The sequence below is a fragment of the Ambystoma mexicanum genome, chromosome 8, assembly GCF_040938575.1.
Source record: "Ambystoma mexicanum isolate Mex_15411 chromosome 8, UKY_AmexF1_1, whole genome shotgun sequence".
NCBI classification, from domain to species: Eukaryota; Metazoa; Chordata; class Amphibia; order Caudata; family Ambystomatidae; genus Ambystoma; species Ambystoma mexicanum.
Genome location: NC_090929.1, coordinates 978,240,127 through 978,265,070, shown reverse-complemented (window position 1 = coordinate 978,265,070; position 24,944 = coordinate 978,240,127).

The window sequence follows — 24,944 nt, the reverse complement described above, 5'->3', positions numbered from 1 at the left end:
CAAACAAATTCAAGTAATCCTAGAAAGAAAGAATGAGATGACAGTGAGCGTATGCTTTCTACACCACCAACATTAAACTATGTGTTTCCTTCTAGATTTGCGTATTGCAAAATCCTTAATTATTTCTGAAAATTCTATCTCTTGAACCATTTCAGATTCAATGCTTAACAGAGCCAAAGAATTCAGCCTGGCTTGAAGCATACGATTTCGTAGCTCACTTTTTATCAACTTCAAATTTGAAAATGAACGCTCCCCACTGCAATTTGTCACCATCATAGAGAGGAATATTCTTAATGCAATTTCTAGATTTGGGAATGCAGTGCCAAGCTTATCATTGTTTATTATCTTGTAAATACATGAAATTGACATGGTTTTTTTCTTTTCAAATGTATAATGCTTAGATTGTTGGCATTCAGAAATTAGGTTCAATTTCTCAAGATCTTGGTGGTAGTAAGAGGCCAGCTTTATACAATGTTCACTCATTTCTTTTTCATCCATGTCTCTCAGGTTCACGAGGAATCCAAATCTATTGCTGATATCTTTGTATGCGTCACCTCATCTTGTTAACCCATTAATTATCAAGTCCATGATTGGCAAGTATTTTTCTATGTGAAATTTCTGCCGTCCTTGAAGGACTGTGTCACTAGCAGTTCCTTCAAAGCCAGTTAGACGAGAGCTTCGCTGTTTCACACGTTTACCTTGGTCACTGTAATCTGCCTCTGGCGCTTTTGCCTTTGCCTTGACTTCATATTCATTAAATTTGTCTCTAATTTCTTGTACATACAACTTCAATGACTGGATGATATTAACTGCAACAGAGAGGTTGATATCGCCTTTTTGAACAGTTTTGCTTGTTTCATTGAAACGTAACAGAATGTCAATCCAAACAATGGTTAGAAAAATGGTTTCCATCTTCTCCATTTTTTAAGAAGACTTAGTGCATCGTGTGTGGTGTCTTTTGTTTGTGTGTTATCACTACTCAGTGAATCAAGAGCAGCTTGAATTCTTTCATAGCCATCACACAGAGCATTAACTGCATCTGCATGAGCTGACCATCTAGTGTTAGACAAGCGCTTCATAATCTTGTGAGCTGGACCTACAGAAGACACCAACACATTCCAGCGATGAGTAGAAGCAGAAAAAAATGTGTACAAATGTTGAACAAAGTCAAAATAAGAAACTACCTGCATGTTGTACTCGGCAGCCTTGACACCAAATAGATCCAAGGAATGTCCTGCACAGGCAACATAAACAGCAAATTTGTTGATCTCGTTTATCCTTGCTTGCAAGCCTGAGTACTGTCCTGCCATATTGGATGCATTATCGTATGACTGGCCACAGCAATCTGATATTGGGATCCCTGCCCCTTCCGAGAATTGGATGACAACATCTGCAAGGTACGCTGCTCCATGGCCATGAATTGGGAGAAACGCCAGAAATCTCTCCTTTGGAGCATCATCCTTTACATATCGCACCGTACAAGTCAACTGGTCGATGTGACACACATCTGGAGTGGAGTCGACGCTAAGTGAATAATACTTTGCTTCTAGCAGTTCTGAAATAATAGCAGAGAAAACCTTTTTGCTCATCAGTGTGATGAATTCATCACAAATATTTGCTGACAGATAGGATGGATTTCCTTTACCAGCATTTCCATATTTTTGATGTGTTCGTCCATGAAGGGATCAAATTGGCTGATCAGCTCCACAATCCCTAAATAATTTTCATTATGCTGTGATCCTATAATCTGATTTTCTCCTCAGAAAGCTAGACCCCGCGATGACATGTACTTTACAACTGCTACAACTCTTTTAAGCACATCCTGCCAGTAGGCTTGTCCATGTTGTAATTGTTCAGCTAATGCTGAGTCAATGCAGCCAGTTTCCTTTTGACGTTTCCAAAGTATTACATTGCACCTTTCATGCTCAGAAGCATGTTCATGTTCATGAATGTGGAAAGATGCATGTGTCCAGTCAAACAAACGGCAGACAAAGCAGTAAACTGAACCTTGTGATGGGGAGTATACCAACCATTTGCGGTTTACAAGTTCACCATTCTGCATTTTTCGCTTAAATAATGCTTGTGTTAAGCATCTTTTTATTCTTTTGTCACCAAGAACATAAACACGGGTTGACTTGGAAAAATTGCTTTTGAGGTTTTGACAGGCTGCCAAACTTTTTTTAATCCAATAGTACCACAATTCGTTTGTGATAGGATCCCACAGTGCGGGATCTGTGGAAGAAAATGTGAAGCTCACTGATGCAGTTTCCAATATTTCTGCAGGCTGGTTGTCATCTTCTCCTCCTAGTGCAGGGGAATGCTGCTTAGTCACTATTTGTAGATGACCACTACTTCTCACTGATGCATTTTCCAATATGCCTGCAGGCTGGTTGTCATCTTCTTCTGCTCCTGGTGCAGGGGAATGTTGCTTAGCCACTATTTGTAGATGGCCACTGCTTGGTGAAGTGGGAACAGCAAATAACCCCTCAGTGGACTCTTCTATGGATTCAGCATGAGCATCAGTGTGCGCGCTTTCGCTTTGTGGTTGCTCCTCAATAGAAGTATCACTACTAGATGGTTTTGGCTGTACAGAGAAAAAGGAAGACAGTTTTTGATGATTACCATGCTTCTCTTTTCTTTCTACTTGTTTCCTTTTGGCAGCTCCACTTTCATATGAATGCCTCATTGCAAGATCATGTATTGATTGGCTTTTTTTACTTTGCTAAAACTTAACTTAGCAGGAGCAGAGCCTTTCATTCAGAGCATTTCATTCAGATAGACTTGAAAAACGTTGGCTTGTGGCATCCTCTTTTCTTGGATTGTGAACCTGAAAAGGCAGAGTACAAGGAAATCATTTTAGTACTGTACCTTTGAAGTTTAAAACATGCCATGAATTAGAATATGGAAATACTGGCATACATTGGCACTGCCAGCATTACAACACCTTGAAGTGGTGGTATATGCATTTTACTGAGGGTACACTCCACAGGCAGTGCAGACAGTGCATCAGAGCACAGGAGGGGAGTCCTGCCTCTGTGCACTGCTAGGTGGTCAAAGGTTTGAGGGCAGAACCTGCAGACATCTGTTATCAAAGCAGGTACCATCCCTGTGCATTGGCTGACATGCGGCCAAAGTGGGGTATTAGCCAAGGCACAAGGGTGGACAGGCCTGGCCAGCCACACAAGTACAAAGATGTCCTAGGTGCCACTGTGAAATGGCCCCTCTGTGATTCCCAGGGCTTTTAATCTGACAATATATTAGGGATTAATCATGCCCTGTGATATATTGGGTGTGAAATGTGTCAAATCCATGAACTCATCCCATTGCCATTAATGTATCTTTCGGGGGGCACCATCAAATGCCAGCTGCGAAGAGGAACAAACACCAGAGTCCCCCCCCACCCTGTAGTAAAGTTTGTGGGTAAAGCCCTGTCTCCTTTGCGCGACGCCACAACCTCAAACCATAAGCGGCCCAGAGGTGAGAGAAGGCAGTTAAGTTGTCATGGCCATTTCAACCCAGTACCAGTGCTTGAATGTGGTCAAGAGACATTGAGAGGCATGAAGCAGTGAGTGTTCATCCTTCTGGCACACAGGCTGCCAGGAGCTACTGCCAGCGAGCCCCGGCTGGAATCGCAAACAGGGCCAAACCTCCTTTGCTTTCGAGGCCAAACGCTTGGAGTTTATCTCCAGCCAAAATGTGTCCATAATGCTAAGTTCCACCCCCTAATTCACCACACAGACACACTAGCACCCGTTTGCCCATGCCCACTACTAACAGTAGTCATCGGTAGCCACTGGCAATGTGTAGTCCTACTTTTTAATTTTAGAAAATCAGTCAATCTGGTACAATCAGGCCTGCTTACGCCTCTCTCTCCCCTTCTACAATCAGGTGTAGATTTTCAGAAACAAGTGAATCGCGACAAGTCAACCTGGGGCGCCTCTGCTCTCTATACGCATGGAGCACAGCAAGCCGGGAGAGGCGATTCCCAACAACCCTGGGATTCGGTATATGTGCAGTTGTCATTGATTCCCAAAAGGCCCTTCTTACTTTCCGACCAAGAGCCCACACACACACATTGTAATTAAAGCTAAGACCACTCCCCGTCCCCCCACGAGAAACTTTTTGAAAAATGGTTTCCAAAATGTGCAATTTACTGATCAAACCCACAGAAATATGATATAAAAAGCATTAGGTTTTACATACTAATGGTGGTACATTATTCTTATGGGTGTAAGTGTGATGATGTATTTTACAGCAGCTTGTATTTGTGAATAGGTGGTATCATGTTGTATGCAACATAGTACCAGCGATTCTCAAATACAAGCTTGTATGCATGAAGAAAAAAGAAATTCATTATATAGATTTCCAGTAATGATGGAAAAATATAATTTTGTCATGCTGTTACTGGTCCTCATGTGTTCATCCTCTTACTAAGGTGGGATTGTAGGCATTATCTGAAAGGGGAGAAACTAAGCTAAAAATGTATGTGTTTACCACTTAATTTGCAACATTTGTCATACCTCTACTGGATGTCTGCCTCAGCGAGTCGCCATTGCTTCAGTTGCTGAAATCTGAAAAACGTGCAATGCACAGGTCACAAAATAGCACATACATATTGCATGGAGAAAAATGTATTATCACAACCTACAACCATAACAATCATAACATCATAACCTGTTCTGATCAACAATTAAACAAACTTCACATATCTCACTGTCGCAGTGTTTTGAGAGTTAATGGCTTAATTGGAGTTGGAAACCTGTGACTGGTGTAATAGAAATGGCTTAACCAGGTCTGCCTTCAGCTGCTTGATTTGCAAGCACTGTGCGTGTCCTTTAACAAAGTCCTGTTAAAACCGGGCATTGGCAAAGCCAACAGTTTTGGCTTGTGTATAAGTATTAGGAATTTGCCAGGCACTGCTATTAGATGCCGAGGTAGTACCTCAGAGGTACTCACACCATTTTGCACCTGCTACCATCAATGACCAGTTAATACCATTCCAGCTGTGCCTGGCAAGTGTTTTTCTCATGCCTACTAAAAAGCTCAAACTGTTGGCATTGCCAATGCTTGTTTTACTAAGCCATTAAGCACGTGCAAAATGACAGCACAGGGCACTTGCAATGACCATAGTGTGATCCTGTGGACTCATCCTTTCATAAAGGCATTTTTGGCTGAGGGTGGAGGGTACAGAGGCTCCATCACTGCTGACATTTTCTAACATCAGCGGATCATTTGCATATCTTTGGTATTTAACAAATGTGACATACAAACTGTTCTGACAAATAGCATAATGGTGCCGATAACGATACTATCTTTATGCACAAACCGGGTTTCGCCAGAAATTCCCAGGAGCACATTGAAATGTGAAATCTAATGTTATGTTAGTTTAATGTTAATGCATTCCACTTATCACTTTAATAGCTTAAATTACTGCCCATGCAGTAGAGTGTGGATCTGTATATACAACATTCGGCAAACGATCGGAGCAAAACCAACAAGCAGTAAGATTTACACAGAAATATTGGTAGAGGAGGGTGTGGACAGCTGTGATGAGTGGGCACGTTACTAGTTCACAGGTGATTCTAAGGGCCACTATGGGACGGTAGGACCGTTATGATAGCATGCTTATGTAATGCGAGGTGGACAGCAGGGAGTGAGTGCTTGGGCAAAAGAGCAGGAGGCATTAGCGCCTGTTTGAGTGTGGTTAATTGCACTCGGCAGCAATGTCGGAAGTGAAGAGAGGTGGAGGTGGGGTAGGTAGTGGGGTACACGCCACAGTCTCGGGGGCCCAATTGGGAACGCTAAGGAGAGGACGGTGCCCAGCGGCAGCGGCTTCCTGCCACCACGCAAGGGAGGCTACAGAGTCAGCACAAGAAGGCACATGTCCCTTCCTGTTCCCTCTCCCTGTACAACAATAGCATATGACTGTGACGAGGAACAGAAATAACATGACAACACACAACCCGCAAGGGTGTGTGCACTCCGAGGTCTGGCGCTCTATAAACTTTAAAATACAGAGCCTCAGAAACACAACCATTTAAGTGATCTATTGTTATATGTCCAATTAAGGGACTGGAGTGCTTCCATTTGCGCAATACACAACTTTGTCAACATATCAAAGCAAAGGAAGTTGTTTATACAGCTTACACACAGAACTTCATAAACATGCCCATTAAAGCAATCTATTGTTATCAGTCAAACACACATTTTAGGGCACTTCTATAGAATAAGCCTGTATATTCTTATGAGACGCCCCCACAGATGCGATCTATGCAAATACACAACTGGATCAACATATACAGTGTAGTGGTTTACACTCGATAAACCGATCAAAAAAATGCACGGAATCGCCATATCTATACTTTCAAATACAGCATTTGACTTACAAAATCTTTGGCTACTGAGGGAAGGGTGTCAAGAAAAATAAGTAACACCCTGCCCCCCTGCCCCTTGCTCTCACCCTTAGGTGAAGTGTGACAGTTTGGCCCACCAATGCTTTGCATTCTGGGGCTTGCAGTGTCGATCTCCACGTTTAAATGTAGGCTACATGCCAGCAGGGCCTGGGCCTGGATCGGAAAGCACTGCTGTCTATAAAGCCCGGACTGGCCAACGGTCTTGCACATGACATGCTTGGGACCTCTTGGCAGCTCACCCATGCACACTCGTGTTACTTGTTGTGTGAGTGGCTACCCAGGTTACAGTCAGTGTTCAGAAGCACATGGTCCATGCACACTTGTGTTACTTGTGTGAGTGGCCAGAGAGGGGTTCTCATTCCCTCTTGTTAAGTCTTGCCACCGAACACCACTGAGCCATGCATTATGTGCAGCATTGAGACACCTGCACACAGCACTGCAGCACACTGGACCACTGCAGAGATGTGCAGAGCATTAAGACTTGCATGCATCACTTCTTCATATGCACAGCACTGAGCAACACCAAGTCGTGCAGCACTGAGAAACATGTGCATGCATCACTGAGCCACACTTGCATATGCAGCACTGACACACACACAGTACTGAGACACATCTGTGCATGAAGCACCAAGACAAAAGCATGCGTGGAGCACCTAGGAACATATGCGCAGACAGCACTGAGAAACATGCACATTCACAGGCACCACAGAGACATACACTTGCAAAAGTGAGATTTGAGTCGGAGCAGCGCTGAGACATCACAGGTGTGCAGGACTGAGACATGTGTGCACAGCACTGAATAACACACATGTTAACCACGTGACAGTGTTGATGCGGCCACCACAGAGAGTTGGGATACACATTCAAATTCACCAAAAAGGGTTTACTGGCCATTTCAGAATGGCAATCCATAAATTCAGGTAAGTCTTCTAAAAAAAAAAACAACAGCAATGCCATTCAAACCCTTCAATTGGCCTTTCTCCGGCATCAATGTAGGTTTCGGCTCCTGACTCCGACTAAGAACATGCAAGGCAATCCATATAGTCAACAATTTCTGACAGAAGCAAGGCAGGTTCATAGAGGTTCATAGAGATGTCAGGCTGTTCTTTAGACTCTCCGCCTTTCCCTCAGCTCCAACAACCTCCCCTTTTTCGGGCCACTGTTAAAAGGGCACCTTACACAGTGGGAATCTGCAGGTGTGTATCACACAGATTTCTGTTTGGGGATTGGCTCTTCATTGCCACGCACGTGGTGGCGAAAGTACTGATCTGCTCCACAGAGGATGGCATGGCTCGGAAAATAGCTCCCCAAAGGTCCAACTGCACCTGAACTGCATAGGTGACCTTCCCCAGTGCGTTTTCTTTTTGGCCTGCTTCACTCTATGCTAGGGTTGTGAGCACCAAACAGCCCAAAGGAAAGGGCCCACTGACCTATTATGTTAATTGTTCTCATGAGAATTCATTGGGACGTAATTCTTTAGAGGGTGAAACGTCACTGGAGTAAAAACATGATGAGCCTCTGTCCCCTCGGCCAGGTGTTGAGGGTGCAGAGGTGTGACCAAGGGAACCTCCCAACACCGCCTTGACCTTGCATGAAGAAAGGCAGCACAGCATCCATAGTCAACCCTTCTCGGGGGTTCAGGCAGGGTTATCATCGCTGAACACGTGCACACAGTACTGAGAAACATAAACACAGCACTGAGACACAGGCACCTCACTGAGTCACAAATTCACGCAGCACTAAAAAACGGGTATGCGGTACTAATACATGTGCACGGATCAATGAAACGCACATCTGTAGGACATGCATGTGAGCATCACTTGGAAACGCATGAATGTGCAGCGGTGATGCACACATACATGCAGCAGTGTGAAAAACACATGTGTAGCACTGAGGCCCACATGTTCAGCACCAACAAAGCATGCAACACAGATATGATTGCAGTACTGCCAAAGAACAAAAACATGCATATTTGCAGCAGTGACATACTGAGACACACATGCAACACTGAAACACCACATGGGAGCAGCATTGATGAATGCTCACATTCAGCACCAGGACACACCAATGGATGAGCACCACCATTAAATGTATCTGCACACGCACCACTGAGATGTGCGCATAGCACTGAGAGGTGTGACGAGAGCACAAAGACATGCGACTGCATAACTGAAACAAGTGCACAGCACTTAGAAGCACATACACACAGGCAACACTGAGACACATGCGCACAGTGACATGGGCACCACTAATACACACACATCACTTCAACGTGAATCTAGCACTGAAAAGTATGAATGTGCAGCACTGCGCACACACAGCACTGCCACCCAGGTTCTGGTCATTGTTCAGAAGCACGTGGTCCATGCACACTCGTGTTACTTGTGTGAGTGGCCACCCAGGTTCCCGTCAGTGTTCAGGACTCGGAGCACATGGTCCAAGCACACTCGTGTTACTTGTTGTGTGAGTGGCCACCCAGGATCCGGTCATTGTTCAGAAGCACGTGGTCCATGCACACTCATGTTACTTGTTGTGTGGCTATTCTTTAGCTCACAGTTCAAATAACAAAGTTGCCAAAACAATACATTATACTCAAACTGAGTCTAAGACAATGTGTGCCGCTGCTCAGAAATAAGTTCCAGATCTCAGCCCTTGCAATGGCACCCCTCCTCCGCCACACACTCCCAGATTAAGCACTGTCTGACTTTCAAGCATCAGAATTGCTATTTTACCCTCTTTGCTGTGATGTTGACAGGAGAAGGTGTGGAAGAACTTAAGAAAAAGTTAACAGTAATTACTGGGGAGCAGACCCGAGGGCTGATAGGGATGTGTACCCCACCTTTGGGAAGTATTAGCCTGCACATGGCACGTGAGAGTTAACATCCAGTCTGCTTGCAAGGCCCTGTGCCGCAATGACGGTCACTTTAAAAGTTCCAGTGGGAAGTGCAGCACGTGTGCACGTAGCATTCTGCTTCCAGGTTTCAGGATTGGATTCACATTTCTCACCAACATTCAGGCAAATACGAGGGTGACTGGCCTGGGGTGTTTGAGAATCTGTGGGTATATAACTAGAGCAAAGCGGAGCGACCGCAGAGTGTCAGCAGTTCCTTGCAGAGAGCCCTGCCCTGCCAGTGCTGAGTATGCATTCAGGAATCTCGCTTGTAGTGAGAGTGTGTCTTTCATGGTGAATGAGGCATTCAAGTAGCTCGCTAATAGTGACGGTGCATTGTGTATGGTGGATGAGGCATTGAGGCATCTTAGTGACAGTGCATCGTGCATGGTGGATGAGGCGTTCTGGTATCTGGCTGATAGTAACATTGCATTGTGTATATGGTGGATGAGTGACATCTTCCCGGTAGTGACGGTGCATCGTGCATGGACCTGTGACTGTTCAGAGCACCCATCAGATCTACCAGCCGGTCCATAACACAAGCATTGTTTGGGGGCCACCCAGGAGGGACAGGTTGAGACAGTATGCGGAAGAATAGTGTTTTCCCCAAAGCACAAAAAACAGCAGCATTTTAGTCTGCAATAAACTAATAAAGGACTCTCTTTCAGCACGATACACATACTCTCACTCACCATCGTCCTGAGCCGGAAGCTTACAACACGCGCTGCCTGCTGCTGCTGGGCTGACTTGTTCTGAAGGTGAGGAGGAGGCTGCAAGCTGCGCAGCAGTGCACTGAGCACTCCAGCCCAATGGGCTGGCATGTGCCGTATTCCCCTGGGGGTGGGGGAGGGTAATGCAACGCACAAGCAAGAGTTGTTGTCAACAACTCTTGCTCGTGGTCCTGCGTCGTTTTCCTCCCCCTGCCCCACTGTTGTTGTTGTTCAGAAAGAATGAATCAGATCATGGGAATCGAAACCACGGCCCGGCGCCGGCCCGTGGCCTGCTTCACAGTCACAAATCAGAGTCAAGATTCAGCCAGGAACAAGGGCCGGGGCTGCAACAAAAAAAAAACACACACAACTCACCTTGCTTCTGGGGGCCCCCTCCAGGGCCACCAGGATGGGGGGCCCAGGCATGTGACCCGTTTGCCCCCCATAGAGACGTCCCTGGGAAATGTGTTCCTGAGGATGAAATCCAATTTCAGCTTCTAGGGATGCCTCAATTCATACACTTTACGACAACACATTTACTGGGCCTTTGGGTTGGTTTGTGTATTCCTAGTCAGAGCCCCAGAAAGAAAATCCTATCCACAAGTTTTGTCTGGGCAGATTCTGAAGTGACCCAACAAAAGCATTCATGTAGGATACACCCGCATTATGTTACATCTGTGCAACCCTGTTAAGGCCATACGGACTCATCAATACAAACGTCACAAAGGAAATCGAGTTCGGGACTTATCACCTACATTTGCCACTAGGTGATGGTTTATTTAAATACAATCCCCAATCTCTATTAGGAACAAAAACGAATTTTAAGAGCTAGTTTGACCCCCGAAACAACACCCCACCAAGCTGAGATAAAACACACAAATCACACAATTATTATGGGATGCTGTGAATTTAGATAAGGGGTCTGCAACCTTGGGCTCTCCTGATGGGCTCACCCAATGTTTTGGACTCCAACTCCCATCAACCTTAGCCAGCATAGTCAATGTGAAGGATCATGGGAGTCATTGTGCAAAACACCTGGAGAGTAACTGTTTGCAGACCCCCGGTGTCGGATCAATGACTGTGGTTAGAGGAAGGAAGGAAGGAAACATCACATCAATGACATCGTTGGGACAACCTATCTTGGCGTACATACTCTACTTACGTCATGATAGGTTGTCTTGTTAGTGAAGTTGTTAACATGCAAAAGTGCTATCCTTCCTAACACCTCCTCCACTACATTATCCACTCCTGTGCACATGCACATATGTGATACATTTTATCAGTGATTGGTGTCTTCTCAAAAAGCTCTACTGGATGCAGGTGCTAGATGTGCGGGTTGGTGTATCTGCGACACACCTCTGTGCACAAGATTGCCACTTGGTGCCACGAAATGGATGTGGTGACAGAGTGCCACTTACAAATCTACTACACATGAACTTGTCGTAGCTTGGCACCTGCACTACTTCGCAGACTGCCTCTCACACCTATAAGCGCCTGCACGGCTTTGCACCCCCACATTTCTTATTTTAAGGAATTCTGACAGGGAGATCCGACCATACGGATTTGCATGCCCGGGTCAATTGAAACCAGCAACTTTTTTTTTTTTTCATGCAGAGTCTTATGTGGCCGGTAGATTCTTCCTCGGCTCTGAATATAGCGCTATTCAAATAAATAAACCTCAAGTGTGGTTTTGGCACTGGATGCATACATGTAAAACCCTTCACAGCCTGCACAGCAAAAAAGCAAAACCTATCGTCCTTATTGACAATATTTTTAAACGAAGATCTGCCCAGTCATCTGAATTGGGCCATTGACTAACCATGAACACTGGCCTTCAAATACTCTAAAGTTGCTCCTCGTCACCAGAAACAGCCCAACTCCTGTCTTCGGTCAAAAGACAAACAGAAGTTTCATAAAATGTGAAACTGTGTTTCTTGGTTCATGAAGAGCCAATACCACAGGCTGGCACATGCCATGAACAGCTCTGCTGTGCTGAGTCTCACGTGCACAATGAGCAGGCTATGGGGATTGCCGCCTACATACGATATGGTTTGGTAACAGGTCTCATGGCTGCCAAATCCATCGCTTAACACGTTCGGCGTCCAGAACGGATAGGCCATGTGCCAGCTAGCAGAAACTCTACTAACGCGCGCACAGGGAACGAGCTTGAACAATCTGTCAGATAAGAGTTTCAACTAACTAATTAACTCATTAGATCATGAACACGCTTTAGAAATAGTCCATCTAGCAGCAACGTCTTCCAATTATTTCTTATCAGGTAAAGAAACATGCAGTCTAGAGCGGCTGTGGAACAACGTTCTTTAAGGGGGGTCAATGACTTGTGGGAAATGGGAAACATTAGTACCAGAAACGTCCAAACAACACACACGTACATCAAATGTGTCCACCCTCCAATCTACCACTCTTTGCAGAGTTAGGAAGACAATACAATTGGTCATTACAAAGAAGCAATGCCCCGTTCTCCTTCCTTCAACAGCACAAAACTCCTGTACCAATGAAGACTAAGACATATTTTGATTTTCAAATGATGTTAAAAATTCAATAGCATAAAGTCTACACATAGGGTGGTGGGTAGGGTATTCCAGAAGCTAGAAATGACAAATAAAATGCCTGATCTTAAATTGAAGTCTGCTTAGTGTTACAGAATGCCATTTTGTGAGGGTTGGGCAGTCTGAGATTTATTTTAAATAGTTTAATGATGCAGGCAATTCTGAAAGTGTGTTCTGCTAATCGGACCCCACTTTCATAATGCTCCTTGACGAAAAGTGTAGTAACCCAGTGTATCTTTGCTGTGAGTGCGTACTTTAATCCTGAGCAGCTGTACTACAATGGAAGTACAGCTTCGGTTCAAAGGTTACATGTGCATTCTGAACACAGCTGCTGAAACCCAAAGTGCTAGCAATGTAACAGTTTATTGAGAAGTCACCCTCAACACAAGGAGTTCCTTCCCTCCATGAGTGGTGAGACAACAAAAAGTTTAACAGATTATTATTTTTTTAGCCCTATCTCAGACACATATCATGCCCCTTGGATCCCTCTCCCCTGAGCTAACAATGAGCCGAGAACCAGACCGGTGACAGGAAATATATTGGTACTTATTTAATCTAAAGTAATAGAAATTAGCACGAAAATGTCAAACCCCACTTTATATGTGGCACAACACAATCAACTTCTCTCAGCATAAACAAATCACAAAAGTGAGTTAAAAAGAACACAGTGACAATTCTTCCCTTTCTGAAAATTTAAATTCACAATATAAGTACACTCATCAGTCACAAAGGCAGTTATCATGTGATGTGAGATTTTGATTTTCCTGCCGGCTTAAAAGGTTAGCAGTAGGATTTCAAGAGTGGTTCAAATACATATGGCAGTTATGATTTCATCCACACATTTGGTTTAAAATAAACACAGGGTTATTTAGCGGTTTGTTTTTCAGAACCCCTCCCTTCCTTGCTTTCATCTATGTTGGGAAGTCAGACAGAAAAATGTGAATGATTTGGGGAATTTTGGTTTTCAGACCCCCCTCACCGATAAGCCTGTGATGGGGAAGCTGGATTAAAAGGTTTGACTGATTTAAGAAAAAAGACACCCCTCTTCCTTAAAGAAGTCGGGATAAGCTGGACAACAAGGGTTACCCAATTCATTTATAGGCTACATAGTTTTCAGCACACACTGGGACGTGACCTTTGTTAATTTCGAATTTTAACAAAATTCACCCTTTAATGTTCTGCCAAATGGGGAATAAATTACAATAATATTTTTGGTTACATAGGCTAAGGATCTACAGAGTTCCCCCCCCCCCACCCACTACAAAGGGAAATGATTCAAGGCAAGCAGACTCCCCCACCTTTTGGTTTCCCAGGGCTCGGTTGTACTTACATAGCAAGCCTCTGTTTAACATTCAGGAAAGCCAGCTGCACCTCAGGACACTCTGGAAAGATAGGTCAGAGGTCTTGTCACTCCACTCTCAAAGATGGCCTCCCGCTCTCCACCATAGGACGCAGCCAGCTTTGAGGCATTCCTAGAGATAGACAGCTCCACCTAGATGTACAATCTCCTCTGGTGTCTCCTTACAGCTGTCAGATGGTAAGCTTCAGCAGCCTTCCTGATGGTCTGTCTCTTCTCTCTGTCCTCCTGTCTTTCTCCTTTTTCTTGGTCTCCCGTCCTAGTACAGTCCCTGTTATATAGCAGCGATGACACCACCGATTTTACAATCTTGGGGACGTGCACTGCAATAATTCCTGCCACTAGGATTGGACAGTTACCCTTCTCTCCCCTCCTAAACCCAGCCTTCAAGTTAGGATTGGTTTAGCGGTCTGGAGCAACATATGGCAATTCCCCTTTCCCATTATCCTTTGTTCTCCTTTCAACTTTTTTGCAAAACAACGAGTTATGTATCACAACTTCATAATCGTACTAGCAATTTAAAGACTTAACATATTTTCTGTTTCAGCTAATCATGAGGAATTAGATAAGCCGACCACCAAATACGTAACATGTAGCACAGCCACGTGGCAACTTTCTGCCATTTGTCCATAAAAAGCACACCAGTCATGAATATGTAGGTTATTAAGTATATCCCTAATTTAATTTTCCACACCCTCACCAACTCTCACATTTGCAACATGTTCAGATCAGCCAAAAACGCATCTTTGATAGCCATTACAGTTCCATGAGTCACATGTCGATGAATTTTATATCCCCAAAATCACCCGGAAATGGGTACATAGATGAAATCCATCTGGCTTATGATGGCTGAGAAAAAGGCCTAAATGATAATAGTCCTTTCAAATGAATTGTGAATCTTCATGTGGGAGAAATGGCCCTGAACCCTGCCTTCCAGTAATTTGATTTCACTGGGTCATCCTTGCGCCCACAGTTTTTTGTATCAATCTCCTTTGTGTTGGAAGATTGCTCTTTGAAGTGGGTGGCCCCATTTTCACGCATATTAGTCGTGCTCTAGCCAAGGGTGACCTTTTCTTGAAGTCAATGCTTTCAGAGCCAGCAGGTCTTCAGAAAACTGAATTTTGACACCTTTAGCAGGACATTGTATTGTGTTTGGTCATTAGATGGGAGATGTGACATCCAGGCTAGACTGAGAGTGGGAGTTTTTCTTGTGAAGTTTTGCCCACAGCCAGCAAAAGGGTCTGCCTTGGGCTGACATTTTCCATGAAGACAAAGTGGCTCTTCAAATGTCACTGGAGTTTTGGTAGGTGAAACATATTATACATTGCTTTTGGTCAACCCACACATCATGTTTTGTTTTCCTGACATTTTTCTGTGAGCAGTGATATTTCTTTTCACTTTTACTTTTTAAACCCGTTTTTATTTGCCCACACATGTGCAGGCTGCTTTTGTTTTCAATGTTTAAAAATCCTGCTTTCCATGTGACAGGGATCTTAGATTCTTGCTTCTTTTGCAAAATGTTGCTTATTCATTGGTAATGACAGATAGTGTCCGATCCCTTGTCTACCTCCCCTTTCTCCTCACCTGTCTCTTCCCAGGTATGTATACAAGGATCAGTCTCTACCTTGCTTGGCTTCTCCTTAGTCCTTGGAACCTTGCTTTTCTGGGTCCTGGTCTTCTTTTCGTGAAGATAAGGTCTGGCCCCTCCGGAGGCCACCTTGACAGAAGGTTGGACCTATCACCGGGGAACCCCAGGGGGCCAGCCTCAGTTCTAGGGAAAAAGCCCGAAGGCGGAAAAAACCCTAGTCCATAGATGGGTTCGGAAGGTAGGACTTAGATGGTGTCAATCGATAAATGGCAACTCCAAGATGTCAGAGTAGATGATGTTGTTGATGAATTGAGAATCCAAAAGACAAGAATATATATTATACGGAGGAATAGGGTAGAGGATCCTGAAAATAGGGTAGGGAAAGGATGGTATGGATAAGAAAAGGGGTGCTGTAGGAAAAGTAATGGAGAAGGACTACTATACCCAACAACAGTGAGAAGGCAATTGAGCTGGCAATAGAACTGCCTAAGTAGTCTAGAGTAGCTCTAACCCCCCACGGCGAAACGGAAACGGAACCAAACGCCAGCAGGTCTTACGCCGTAGGGAGAGAAAAGAAGGTAGAGAAGTAGGCTAACGATACGCTGAGGCTTCTAGCTCAGCGCTTTCGTGAGAGAGGAATAATGAAACAACAGTCCGAAGGGCTGAAGGGACAGCCGATAGTAAGGTAAGTAGGAAGCTCCTGTTCCCGGACGCGGAACACAGTGTGCGAGCACCCTCGCGGCCGGAGAACCAGGTTGAAAAGAAATGTACAAGTTTTAAGCTAGAAAGAAATAAAGAAGCGGAAAGGTACCGCAGCAGATATTACAGCGGAACTCGTGTGCGCAGAGCAGAACTGTAGCGAACACGGAATAGTAGAAATGAATGACAACAAGGAAACAAAGGAAGGAACAAGGGGAAAAGAGAACTATAAGGTAAACACAGGATGGCAATAATCCACAGACGGAGCGTTGAGAGAGAGTGAAACAACAGATACAACGCGCCGAAAAGTGGGCGGAGCCAGATTATATAAGCTCCAGCGTCCTGTCAGGCGCCATGTTAAGTGAGGACTAGACCGGTCATCGTCGGAATGGCCATCGATACCAATGTTTCCAATCTTGGTTCCTGACAGTATACCCCTCTCCTCTCGGTGAACCTCCCGGCTTGCCCGGGTGAAGGCGATGAAATTTTCTCAAGAGCCTAGGAGCATGAATATGGCTTACTGGTTCCCAAGACCTCTCTTCCACTGGATAGCGTTTCCAGTGAACCAGGTATTGGAGTCGACCTAGGTGGTATCTGGAGTCCACTAGGTACGCTACTTCATATTCTTCTGGAATGGAACGTACCTGGGCTCGACTCTTATTGATGGGTCTGAGGAACGGGTCTACCTTGTACTCTTTGAGCAAAGAGACATGAAACACCGGGTGAACCCTTTTGAGATAGTCAGGAAGTTTGAGTCGAAAAGCAACCGGGTTGACCTGTTGGAGAATGGGAAACGGTCCAAGATAACGGGGAGAGAATTTTCCAGCATGAACCCATCGAGGAAGAAAAGTAGTGGATAACCAGACTAGTTGTCCTGGTTTCCATGAAGGGTTGGAAGCTCTGCTCCTATCTGCCCATCTCTTCTGTGATTGTTGACTGAGTTGGTGTGCCTTCTTGGCGAGATCATGAATCTCCTGAAGATCCTGTAAGACGCTCTCCAGAGTTGGAATCTTAGTGGCTAGGGAGCCAAACCCTGGCAGATGTTTGGGATGAAATCCATACGTACACAAAAAAGGGCTCATTTGGATAGTGGTATGCAGGGTATTATTATAGGCGAACTCTGCTTGAGAAAGGAAATGATACCATCTCTCCTGTTGGTTGCTGCAGAAACACCTTAGATACTGTTCCAGGGTTGCATTTAACCTTTCGGTTTGTCCGTTACTCTGGGGGTGGTATCCCGAAGAAAGGGCTCTGTGGATACCCAAGACCTGACAAAGCGAAGCCCAGAATTTGGACGTAAACTGAGGTCCTCGGTCAGATACAATGGTCTGTGGTAAGCCGTGTAGACGGACTATGTCTCTGAGGAAGATAATAGCTGTCTCAGAAGCAGAAGGGATTTGTTTGAAGGCTGAAAAATGGGCCAGTTTGCTAAATGAATCTATTGTGACCATAATCACCGTCATACCCTCAGAAGGGGGGAGATCGACGATGAAATCTGTAGAGATATGTTCCCATGGACGTGATGGTAAGGTATGTTGTTGTAAGAGTCCGAGTGGTTTACCGGTACGATATTTGTTAGAGGCACAGATTGAGCATGAGGTAACATACTGATATACATCAGTCTTTAATCCTGGCCACCAAAATCCTCTTTGTAAGAGTTCATAGGTCTTTCTGATGCCTGGGTGACCCGACAAGGGGTTATCATGACACCACGAAAGGACGAGCTTCTGGAGATTCTTGTTGGGAATGAACAGAGGGTGACCATGATAGTACAGTCCGTCCTTGCCTGGGATGACTGTGGCGGGTAGTCTTGCACCTGACTGATAATGAGGTATCAGATCTTGAAAAAATGAGACCGTGGAAGCCAAGACCTTGAGATTAGGGAAAAGGTGATCATGTTCATTGTAGGTCCCTGAACTGTCTCCGATACTTCTTGATAAGGCATCTGCCTTCTTGTTTTCTGTGCCCGGGATATAGGTTATTAGGAAATCGAACTGTAGGAAGAAATATGCCCATCGGGCATGTCGGGCATTGGTGCACTCCATTTGGTGTAGAACTCGGAGATTGCGGTGGTCAGTTCTAATCACGAAAGGATGGGCAGCGCCTTGTAATAGATGTCGCCATTCTTGACAGGCTAGCTTGATGGCTAGAAGTTCTCTCTCCAAGACAGAGTAGTTCCGTTCACTACTGGTAAGGGTCTTCGAGAAATATGCCACCGGATGTTCATGGTCATCGGCTGTCTTCTGTAATAAGATGGCACCTACCGCTCCTATCGAGGCATCCGTCTCTAGGATATATGGTATGGTCTGATCAGGCTGTATCAAAATGGGAGCGGAAGAAAAACATTCCTTAAGAGTCTGAATTGCTCTCCTTTGTTCATCTCTCAAGGCAAACTTGACTCCTTTTTTGAGCAGAGATGTGAGAGGAAGCACTAGGTTGGAGAAGGTTGGTATAAATCTTCTATAAAAGTTGGCCAACCCTAGGAAACTTTGTAGTTCCTTGATAGTGCTGGGTTCTCTCCACTCCATGATAGCCTTAACCTTGGCTGGGTCCATCTCTATACCTTCCCCTGACAAAACGAATCCCAGGTAGGATACGGAAGTGGTCTCGAACTTGCATTTTTCCGGTTTCACCAAAAGTTGGTGTTCAAGAAGACGTTGGAGTACCCTTCTCACCTGTGACCTGTGTTCGTTTAGTGATCGAGAGAACACTAGGATATCGTCCAGATACACCACCACCGAGACAAACAACATATCTGCAAACACCTTATCCATATACCTCTGAAAGACAGCGGGGGCGTTGACCAGGCCGAATGGCATCACCCGGTATTCGAATAATCCGAAAGGAGTGCGAAACGCGGTCTTCCACTCGTCCCCTTTTCTTATTCTTAGGAGATGGTAGGCGCCTCGTAGATCCAGTTTAGTAAAATATACAGCTCCTTGCACCGCCTCCAAGATGTCTCGGATTAATGGCATAGGATATCGGTCTCTGATTGTCACCTTGTTGAGCCCTCTATAGTCAATACATGGACGTAGTTCGGAACTGTCTTTCTTTGGTATAAAGAATAAGGAGGCTCCACAGGCAGATTTCGACTCTTGAATAAGCCCATTTTGGAGATTAGAGTCCAAATATTCTCGTAGGACCTTCCTTTCTGGGAGTGACAGAGGGTACATTCGCCCGAAAGGAATCACGGCATCCGGTACTAGATCTATGCCGCAATCTTCTGGTCTGTGAGGGGGAAGATCACGAGGTTGGATGTCTATGAATACCTCAGAGAATTCGTGGTATTGAGGCGGAACTGAGGCTATGATGGTGGAGCTTGGGGTAGGAAGTGGTTCTGCTTCAGGATGGGTGGAGGAATCCATGTAACCCATACAAGTTGACTTACAAAAGAGTGAGTTGAAGCTCACTCTATTAGCCTTCCAGTCAATGTGGGGATTGTGTTTCCTTAGCCATGGAATACCGATGACCAGAGGGAAATGGGCAGCTCTGATCTGATCAAAGATCAGGTATTCCGAGTGATGACTCATCTCCATTCTTAGTGGTATTGTTTCTGTGGTAATGGGACCGGATGATAGTGGTCGACCGTCTACACCCTCTACCGGAATGGGAGTTATCTTAGGTTTGGTAGCTATGTGATGTTCTATAGCCCAGTTAGAGGGAAATGGGCAGCTCTGATCTGATCAAAGATCAGGTATTCCGAGTGATGACTCATCTCCATTCTTAGTGGTATTGTTTCTGTGGTAATGGGACCGGATGATAGTGGTCGACCGTCTACACCCTCTACCGGAATGGGAGTTATCTTAGGTTTGGTAGCTATGTGATGTTCTATAGCCCAGTTAGCATCCATGAAGTTACCTGCAGCTCCACAGTCCAACATGGCAAGTACTTCAATGGAACTCGAAGGAGACAACCATAACTTAACTTGGAACACCATCAGGTTATTTTCCTCAGAATTGTTCATGGCTCCTGAGTGGTTGCAAGGGTACTTGGCACTTCCCCCGAGACTTCCCTTGCTGTAGATCGGGGGTTGAAGTTTTCCTTCTTTCGGGGTGGCACTTCTGGACAATTTCTCAATAAGTGTTTGGCGGAACCACAATACATACACAATCCGGTGTCTCTTCTTCGTTTACGCTCTCCCGGTGTAAGAGGTCCCCGTGTAGTTCCAACTTGCATGGGTTCTTCCGAAGGGGCGTTGGTCCGGGTTGCTGGAGAAGGGTTCGGTAGACTGGGAGAATGAGGATTGTTCCTGTATCGTCTTCTTTCTTGCCTTCTTTCCGTTAATCGGAATTCAATCTGTAATGCTAGGGTCATCAATTCTTGACAAGATACTGGCCGGGCTACGCGAGCTAACTCATCCTTGAGCTCGTCGTGGAGCCCTCTCCGAAATATAGTTTGTTGGGCTGTATCTGGCCAGTCAGCCTTCGCTGCTAGTCTCTGAAAGCGGGCGATATACGTCTGGACATCTGTGTTCCCTTGTTCAACATCTAGAATAGCTTCTAGGGAGGAATATAGTACCTCTGGTCTGTCAAAACGTTCCTTGAATCCTTTTATAAAACGATCATAATCAATCAAAGAGGGATCGTTTCTGGCAACAAGAGGGGTGGCCCAAGCCAGGGCATTTCCTGTGAGATTGGCGATGATGAAACCAACCCTAGATCTTGCCGATTCATAGGCATGGGTACGGAAGGCAAAATACACACCACAGGCATCAAGGAATTCTTTCATTCCTCCCGGGTAACCATTGTACTTGCCAAAGGAAAGGGGCATCGCAGGTAGATCTCCACGGTCATCTCTATGCAGGACTACCTGCTGTCGGAGTGATATGTTCTCTGTCCTCAAGGCTTGGACTTCAACCGTGAGATTTTGCATTGCGGCTACCAGTTCTTGGTATTGTTCCAAGGAAGCCATGTTAGGATTTAGGCGTTGTATTCTGTCCGATCCCTTGTCTACCTCCCCTTTCTCCTCACCTGTCTCTTCCGAGGTATGTATACAAGGATCAGTCTCTACCTTGCTTGGCTTCTCCTTAGTCCTTGGAACCTTGCTTTTCTGGGTCCTGGTCTTCTTTTCGTGAAGATAAGGTCTGGCCTCTCCGGAGGCCACCTTGACAGAAGGTTGGACCTATCACCGGGGAACCCCAGGGGGCCAGCCTCAGTTCTAGGGAAAAAGCCCGAAGGCGGAAAAAACCCTAGTCCATAGATGGGTTCGGAAGGTAGGACTTAGATGGTGTCAATCGATAAATGGCAACTCCAAGATGTCAGAGTAGATGATGTTGTTGATGAATTGAGAATCCAAAAGACAAGAATATATATTATACGGAGGAATAGGGTAGAGGATCCTGAAAATAGGGTAGGGAAAGGATGGTATAGATAAGAAAAGGGGTGCTGTAGGAAAAGTAATGGAGAAGGACTACTATACCCAACAACAGTGAGAAGGCAATTGAGCTGGCAATAGAACTGCCTAAGTAGTCTAGAGTAGCTCTAACCCCCCACGGCGAAACGGAAACGGAACCAAACGCCAGCAGGTCTTACGCCGTAGGGAGAGAAAAGAAGGTAGAGAAGTAGGCTAACGATACGCTGAGGCTTCTAGCTCAGCGCTTTCGTGAGAGAGGAATAATGAAACAACAGTCCGAAGGGCTGAAGGGACAGCCGATAGTAAGGTAAGTAGGAAGCTCCTGTTCCCGGACGCGGAACACAGTGTGCGAGCACCCTCGCGGCCGGAGAACCAGGTTGAAAAGAAATGTACAAGTTTTAAGCTAGAAAGAAATAAAGAAGCGGAAAGGTACCGCAGCAGATATTACAGCGGAACTCGTGTGCGCAGAGCAGAACTGTAGCGAACACGGAATAGTAGAAATGAATGACAACAAGGAAACAAAGGAAGGAACAAGGGGAAAAGAGAACTATAAGGTAAACACAGGATGGCAATAATCCACAGACGGAGCGTTGAGAGAGAGTGAAACAACAGATACAACGCGCCGAAAAGTGGGCGGAGCCAGATTATATAAGCTCCAGCGTCCTGTCAGGCGCCATGTTAAGTGAGGACTAGACCGGTCATCGTCGGAATCGCCATCGATACCAATGTTTCCAATCTTGGTTCCTGACAGATAGGCCCTTTCCACATGGCTCTTTAATTCTACTTAAAAAACAAAAACAAAGGCCACGCCGTTTTCTTTCAGTGTTTAAAATCCTGTCCTTCATGTGAAAAGGATTTCTGTTTGGGGCCTTTAAATGCACCCACATACCCCCCCGTTCTTCCATGACTCTTTGTCGGGAAAGAGCAGGGCAGAGTGATGTTTCATTAGGCATCATTTCCTTCATCAGGGAGTGGGCACTCCAGTCTCCCTTTCGATCTATGGATTGAGGGTGTGGCATGGCACCCCCTTTTCTTGCCTCGTTTGGGAGTGGGCACTACAGCCTCCGCTTCCATCTTTGGGTTAGAGGGCATGGCACCGGACCCCCTTTCTTGCTTCCTTTCCAGGTCCATGGGGTTCTCACCAGACTCCACTCTCACCTCCAGGCTGGAAGTTTAGGTTAAGGTTAGGTTAGTTCTCCAATAAAAGATAGAAAAAGAGTTTCAGTACTTTTTACACACATTTTTCCCCAGGAAGATTTACATAGAATTTACAACAACAACATACAGTTATAACATTTGAATTGTCTTCATTTGTACAATAACACCAAGTAATTTACTCCCTGTTATATATATATATATATATATATATATATATATATATATTTCCATGTGATTTTTCATCCTTCCTTTTTATCAATCAGTTGTAAGTCTGTCTTGGATGACACCTATTCAACTCGTTGATGTGGACCCATTTTTCTTCTGTCAGTTGTCCTTTTGGAATGCAGATCTTGTAAGCAACAGGTGATATTTGATCTACAATTACAAAGGGACCATGCCAAGATTGGAGGAATTTCCACTCCTTGGCCTGATGCCTTTAAAAACTGTGCAGGTAAACCTTGTCACCTGTTTCATACTCTTTCTTGGTGGTCTTTAGATCATAATAGGTCTTCATTCCTTCAGCTGACCTTTCTAGATTGTGCTGAGCATAAGCAAAAGCATGCTGGAGGTGCTTCCTTAAATTTTCAATCTACTCATGAGTAGTGGGTGCATTTATCAGTGTCTGCTCCTGAGTCCTTTAGTGCATATGCTGTGGTAACACCCTTTTCCATCCGGTCATGAGTTCAAATTGAGACATCTTTGTTCCAGAAGATGGTGTAGACTTATAAGCCACCAGAACAAGTGGCAATCAAATGTCCAAACTGAGTCCAAAGTCTGCCACAACTTTTTTAAGATATTCACAATTGTTTTGTTGTATTTCTCTACCCACCTTGAGGCAGATGGTAGGCAATGTGGAGTTTTCTTTTTACCCGTAGAATCTCCCACATCTTCACCAATACCTCACTGGTAAAATGGCTTCCTCGGTCCGGCTCAATCCTTTACGGAAGGCCGAAATGAGAGAAGAGGTGGTTGATCATTAGTGCAGCAGCGTCTCCGCCTTACAATTCTGGCCTGAAAGACACCCTACCAACTTTGTGAACAAGCATGTCACAGTCAACATGTACTTGTTTCCTCTAGAGGAGCGAATCACTGGCCCGATGAAATCGACTTGCAAATCTGATGATGGCGGTGTCATTCTCATTTTATGTAGGGGAGCTCTGTGTGTGAGTGAACTGGGTTGGAATTGAACACACACAAGACACCCCTTTAGGTAAATGTCGAGGTCCTGGCCCATGTGTGGCCCAGTAGGCAACCTAGCGCAAGATTTCCAATGTTGTTTGAAAACCCCTATGACCAGCAGTGGCTGCGTCATGGGCGTCATTCAACATCAGGTTACAGAATGAGGTAGGTACCACCCACTAGTCACTGCCAGATGGGTCTCTCCTTACCAACAAACCATCTTGGATCCAGAACATCTTGAATACGACTCTGTTAGAGTAAGGCTTACAGGGTCTTCAATGTGTCGATACATTTTCCCAATGATCAGGTCCTCTTTCTGTGCAGTGATTAAATCTGCATCTAGTGTATCTTTATTCCACTGGGCTGTTTAGAGTTCAGTATTAGTCCGAGTTTTTGACCTTGTGACAGCTGCCATTTGGATTTCACCCAGCAGGGATTTGATTTCTATGAAATCCCCCTGCAGAGATCAGGTTTTAGTCTGTTGGTAAGCCAGGACATTCCCAGTCTTATCTGGCCCTCTATCTTGGAATGACCACTTATCTTCTTCCAATAGATGGTTATCTCATTGGAGGTCAACAGATCATCGATTGACTGGATCAATTTGGCACAAAGCATGCCTCAATTCTGGCAGTTACTCAGGTGCTCCAAAATGCCATTCCTGACATAATCAGTGATTATGACCAGCTCATTGAGTTGGAGGTGCACCACAGTGAGGATGGCTTGATAAGCAGCCATCAACTCTGCAACCTGACTACTTCGGGGTCCTATTTTACAACCAGCAGACGGTTCCGGAGTATCATTCACCCAGGCATTCCCAATGCCAGCCACCAGTTATTTTTCCCCGTTGTTATCAACGTGGTAGGACACCCATCCACATAAACAGTGGGTATCCCCTTAAAGGTGTCTTCTTCATACAGCTTGCATGGGGAAGTTAAGTATGCCTCCATGTTGTTGTTGGTCATTACACAGTTTTCTTGAGCACAATCATGCAAGTCCGTCAACCCTTGTGCTAGGGGACTCTTCTTGTT